This window comes from Microtus oregoni, unplaced genomic scaffold (assembly GCF_018167655.1).
Source record: "Microtus oregoni isolate MIOR12 unplaced genomic scaffold, Mior012 000029F_ref0000214, whole genome shotgun sequence".
NCBI classification, from domain to species: Eukaryota; Metazoa; Chordata; class Mammalia; order Rodentia; family Cricetidae; genus Microtus; species Microtus oregoni.
The window spans coordinates 18,243,991-18,250,595 of NW_024543088.1; positions in this window are offsets into that span (position 1 = coordinate 18,243,991).

Consider the following 6,605-nt stretch of genomic DNA (forward strand, 5'->3'; position numbering starts at 1 on the left):
TCACATGTAGTGTTGTGCTTCTCCGAAAAATTAACCATACTTTGGAACTACAGCGTGTGGTTGGACCATTAATACCTGTGAACGGTGTGAAGTGATGAAAAGCCATTGGTTTGCCTACAGTATCTGGAAATTATCATAAAATATTATTGATTTAAATAACTGCTAGATAGGATCAAAATTTTGTCTTGTTAACTGAATCTTCATTGACAGTGGTGTGATATCTTTTGTTTATATATATTTATATCTTTATGTGAATTTGGACATATATTTTCATTCCTGATTTATCATTTGATAAAGTAAACTATCTCCAGAAATGGCATTTCCTTCTAGTATCTGGAATTCTCTATGTGAAACCATGTTTATTGCACATGCCTAATTAACTTTAGAATTAACTGGAGATAAATAGTCTCTAGCATAAAAAGCAAATTTGTCAGAATAATAGGATTTTGCTTATATACTTTGAACTCCATACTGAAGACTCTCTTTGGGATATAAAAGAAATTTCATAACCAGGGAGGACAGCCTGACATCATTTTCAGTGGTATTATTTCCCATCCCAATTTCAATAGATACACACACACACACACACGTCTAACTTTACTGGTGAAATTTACACACACACACACACACACACACACACAAAGAGAGAGATACAAATATATCATGTTAATGAAGCCAGTAAAGTTAGACGTGTGTGTGTGTGTGTGTGTGTGTGTGTGTCTGTCTGTCTGTCTGTCTGTCTGTCCTCCCTGGTCAGGAATTTCCATCATTTCTTGTCTTTTCATAAGGAACCATTCACTAGAACCATAGCTACTAACACTCTGTCTTTCTTTATAAACATCTGCAGATGTGGTCAGTACTGTTCAAGATCCCTTAAATGGGGAGTATTCTTTCTCTTGAAGAACATTTTAATAAGCTGCTTTCTGCAATCCAACTGTATTCGGTGTCTTTTTCCTCTTAGAGGTTGGTGGTTTCCTTTCCTGCTGGGCAGACTCAATGTGCACAGTGTTTCACCCCATGCTCATCTCCTCTGTGCTTGGTTTGCACTTCTTGTAGAGCAGTGATGATGCTATTGGATGAGCAAGAAAGAGTAGAAAATTGTACACCTGCCTGAATTTTATTCAAGGGCTTGGAGATACACGGTTGAAAAGAGACACCTAGTGGTCAGCTTTAGAAGTCATAGAAGGTTCTCTTCTTTTCTGTAACTTCTTGTCAATGTCTGCCACCTACTGGAAAATAGGCTGACATACTATAAATATTCTGATTTTGTTTTGTAATCACTACAATTTCAAATGAGCATTACTTGTTTTAAATTTATCAGAATATTTCTATTTTTCAAATGCATCATGTGACATTACACAACAAATTACTGTTTCTTTATAAGTGAATATAATTTCAGCATAATCAGGCACAAGGAATATTTTTGTTTTGTTTTTGAACCAGGGTCCTACTATATATACTCATGGATGACTTAAAACCCAATATGTAAACTTCTGCCCACCTCTGCTTCCCAAGTGCTGGGATTAAAGGCATGTACCAACCACACATAGCTATAAGAATGAATGAGACAAAAATAGCCTAATAAACAATTCTTCTGTAAGAATAATAAGTGCTGATAGCAACTGATCCCTCTCTATGTCCCCAGATGGTTAGCATGAGCTAACCATGATGCCATAAATTTTTCATGCATTATTTCAGTAATTATCCCTCAAATTGCTAATACCATAAGATATTATCTTTGTCTTTAGAAGAAATGAAGCTACAAATTTTCTATCAAATCTCATTGTATTAAATAACAAGCTTTGTTTAAATTTGATTCATCCCTTAAAATTTTCGTATAATGTGTCTTCATCATATCCATCCCCCATTCCCTTCCCTCATCTCAACCACACACATATCATCTCCTCAATTTCACTTCCTTTTTATTTTATTTTTTAATAATACACTGAGTTTAATTACTTTTTTAAAATTTTTTTTCAATTACATTTGTGCATCCACTGACCACATGCCCCAAGAAAAGTGACCTCTCTGCATCTAGTAACTATTAGCTGCCAATAACTCCCTTAAATGCTAAGGAGTTTAACTGGCTTGATCTTGTGGAGGTTTCACGCAGGTAACCACAGCTGCTTTGCATTCATGTATGAAGCAACAATGTGACGTCCAGAGGACTTGATTTTGCAACAGCACTCCTCTCTGTCTTACAGCTCTTACATTCTTTCTGCCTCCTCTTCCTCAGTGTTTCTGAGCCTTGGGAAGAGGTTGATATAGACACTTATGGATGTTTCTTCTCAGCTGTTTCCTCTCAGTATTTTGACCAGTTATGGGTCTCTGCACTAAACACTGCCTGCACCAACTAGAAGCTTCTCTGATAAAAGTTAAAAGTGGCATAAATCTATGGTTGTAAACATTAAATATTCAGAAGGGAGTTTACAACATGCCAAATTATCAAAATAATATCAATAGGTTTTCCCCTAATACCTATGACTTTTGTAGCTTCTGTACCTGACATAAATCCCCTCCTGTGGAACAGGACTGAATTCTAGCCAAGAGAGTGCTTGGTCATCCTGATAAACAGTCTTCTCACCATTACATCAATGGGTACATTTTAGCTGGTAGGTTTTATTATAGCCTTCAGGGTAAAAGACATTGGGTTTTTTTGGTGTTTTTTTTTTTTTTTTTTTTTTTGTCTTCTCTCCAGATTCACTCTTTTGGTCCACTCTGTGCAGTCACAGCTTGTGATTTAGAGTTCCTCTCTTTTGGTCCACTCAGCAGGATACTCTCCTGCTGGCTGGTTAGATAAGTTAAGGCAGGTGGGGGAGGGGCTGGGGTTTTTCCCCACTATGGAGTCCTAGAGAGTGGAGTGTCCTGCCAGGGGCTGGTCACTCACCTCTTGGTCCTTTCTGTATTGTATCAAGCTGTGTTTCAGAGTTCCACCAAGGTTGCAGGAGCATTAGGTGAGTTTGGGGCAGGATGGGGCTAGTAGCTTTCAGGGTCTGGTGGATGGGGGTCCAAATTGGGGCAGCCTGCCTGTAGGTCAGGATGATTTTTTCTAGTTCATCTATTTATGTGAAAATTTTATGATTTCAATTTTTTAGTGGATAATGGAATCATTTTATAAATGTATCCCAATTTTAGGCATAAATTTGTTGTAGGATGTTTCTAATTTCTGGTGATTGTGAATAGAACAGGAATAAACATTACTGAGCAAGTGTCTCTGTGGTAGGATGAAGGATACTTTGGGTATATGCCCAAAAGTGGCATAACTGGATCTTAAAATAGAGTGATTCCCAGCTTTCTAAGCACCCTGTCACCTTGATTTTCATAGAGATTGTACAGATTTGCAGTTCCACCAGCAAATGAGTGTTCCCCTACTCTAAATCCTTCTTAGCATGAGCTATCTTTTGTTTTATTGTTCTGGGTCATTTCAAAATACTTTTGATTTCCATTTCCCTAATGGCTAAGGATTTTGAATGTTTCTTAGTTTCTCAGCCATTTGAAGTTCCTTTTTTTTTTTTTGAGAATTCTGTTTAGAACTGTACTCCATTTCTAATTTTACCATTTGTTTTCTCAAAGCCCAGGAATTTTTCAATTCTTTGGACATTTTGGATATTAGTCTTCTATTGAACATGGGATTGATATAAATCTTTTCTATAGACTTCCACTTCTTTCAAATGATGATGTCCTTTATCATGCAAATGATTTTCAGTTTCATGAGGTCCCATTTATTGTTGACCATAATGCCTGTATTATCAGTGTTATAGTCAGTTCTTTTTCCTATTCCAATGTGTTCAAGACTATTCCCCACTTTGTCGCCTACTAGTTTCAGTGTATCTTGTTTAATGTTGAGGGTTTTGATCCACTTTGAGGTTTGTGACAGTGGTAAATATGAAACTATTTGCGTTATTCTGCATGTATCCATAGAATTTGACCAACACCACTTGTTGAAGATGTTGTATGTTCTCCAGTGTTTGCTTTTGGATTCTCTCTCAATGTCAGATGTCCACAGGTGCATGGACTTATTTAAGGACTTTCAATTCTATTCTATGGATCAGTGTGTCTGTTTTGTGCCAATACCATGCTGTTTACATTACTACAGCTCTGTAGTACAACTTGGACTCAGTGATGGCAACACCTCCAGAAATTCTTTTATTTAATGTCCAGACTTGTTTTAGCTGTACATTTTTATGTGTGCCAGTTTCTGTAAGAAGCTGAAAATCGTCCTTTCTATTTCTGTGAAGAATTGTGTTGTAATTTTAATGGGATCGCACTGAATCTGTAGACTGGTTTTTGTAGGATGACCTTTTTTCTTTTATTAAATTAATTCTACCAATCCATGAGTATCGTCCCATCTTTTGGTTTTTTTTTCAATTTTTTCTTCAATGTCTTAAAAGTTTTATCAAACAAATCTTTCATTTACTTGGTTAGAGTTACCCAAAGATATTTATATCTTGTGTACATATTTATCAGTTTGCATATACTAAATGAATCCTGAATCTATGGATTGTAATGAACTTGGATTTCTTTAGTGTATTCCTTTTAAATTTTGAACACATTTTAATCACCTCTTGGTCCTCTCTGTATTATAACAAGCTGTGTTTCTTAGTTCCACAAAGTTGTGGGAGGATAGGCAAGTTAATTACAAGTTTGTAATTACAAACTATGATTACAAAACTTCTTGTATGTGATTCACAAAGAATTTGTTGAGAATTTTTGCTTCTATGTTTATGAGGCAAATTATTCTATTTTTCTTTTTATTTCATGTACACTAGGGGAAAACATCTTTTTAAAATGAGTTTAATTGTGTTGCTTCCCTTCTCTAATTTCTGGGGGAATTTAATGAGCATTGGTGCTAGCTATTTCTTACATATTTGATGGAATTCAGGAGTGAATCCATTTAATCCTTAGGATGTTTTTAGGTGAGAAAATTTTATTGCACGTTTTATTTTCTTTTCATGGAATTATTTTTTTTTAACTTTTTTTTTACCTTTTTTTTTTTATTGAGAAAAGAAAAAAAAATTTCCTCCTCCTCCCAGCCTCCCATTTCCCTCCCCCTCCTCCCACCCTTCTCCCCCTCCCCCCACTCCTCTCCCCCTCCCTCTCCAGCCCAAAGAGCAGTCAGATTTCCCTGCCCTGTGGTAAGTCCTAGGTCCTCCCCCCTCCGTGCATTTCTAGGAAGGTGAACATCCAAACTGGCTAGGCTCCCACAAAGCCAGCACATTACCTAGGTTCAAAACCCCGTGCCATTGTCCTTGGGTTCTCATCAGCCCTCATTGTTCGCCATGCTCAGAGAGTCCAGTTTTATCCCATGCTTTTTCAGTCACAGTTCAGCTGGCCTTGGTGAGCTCCCAATAGATCAGCTCCACTGTCTCAGTGGGTGGGTGCTCCCCTCGTGGTCCCGACTTCTTTGCTCATGTTCTCCCTCCTTCTGCTCCTCATCGGGACCTTGGGAGCTCAGTCCAGTGCTCCAGTGTGGGTCTCTGTCTCTGTCTCCATCCATCACCAGATGAAGGTTCTATGATGATATGCAAGATATTCGTCAGTATTGCTCTAGGATAGGGTCATTTCAGGTTCCCCATCCCCAGCTGCCCAAGGAACTAACTGGGGACCTCGGCTTGGGTATCTGGGAGCCACTCTAGGTTCAAGTCTCTTGCCAACCCTAAGGTGGCTCCCTTAACTAAGAACCGTGCTTCCGTGCTCCCCCATCCAACCTTCCTTCATCCCAATCCTCCCCCTTCCCCAAGCTCCCCCCATTCTCCCCCTCTTCCCCCTCTCTCCCCATCTCCCCTTACCCCCATCCCACCCCACCCCCAAGATCTCAATTTTCTCCCCGGCAATTTTGTCTACTTCCCATAGCCAAGAGGGCAACTATATGCTTTTCCTTTGGTTCACCTTCTTACTTAGCTTCTTTGGGATCACCAAGTGTAGACTCCGTGACCCTTGTTTATGGCTAGAAACCAATTATGAGTGAGTACATCCCATGTTCATCTTTTTGGGTCTGGGATACCTCACTCAGGATAGTGTTTTCTATTTCCATCCATTTGCATGCAAAATTTGAGAAGTCATTGTTTTTTAACGCAGCATAGTACTCTAATGTGTAGATATTCCATACTTTCTTCATCCATTCTTCCATTGAAGGGCATCTAGGTTGTTTCCAGGTTCTGGCTATTACAAATAATACTGCTATGAACACAGTTGAACAAATGCTCTTGTCATGTGATAGGGCATCTCTTGGGTATATTCCCAGGAGTGGTATTGCTGGGTCCAGGGGTAAGTTGATCCCGAATTTCCTGAGAAACCGAAACACCGATTTCCAAAGTGGTTGCACAAGATTGCATTCCCACCAGCAATGGATGAGTGTACCCGTTCCTCCACAGCCTCTCCAGCAAAGGCTATCATTGGAGTTTTTTATTTTAGCCATTCTGACAGGTGTAAGATGATATCTCAAAGTTGTTTTGATTTGCATTTCCCTGATTGCTAAGGAGGTTGAGCATGACCTTAAGTGTCTTTTGGCCATTTGAACTTCCTCTGCTGAGAATTCTCTGTTCAGTTCAGTGCCCCATTTTTTAATTGGGTTAATTAGCATTTTAAAGTCTAGTTTCCTGAGT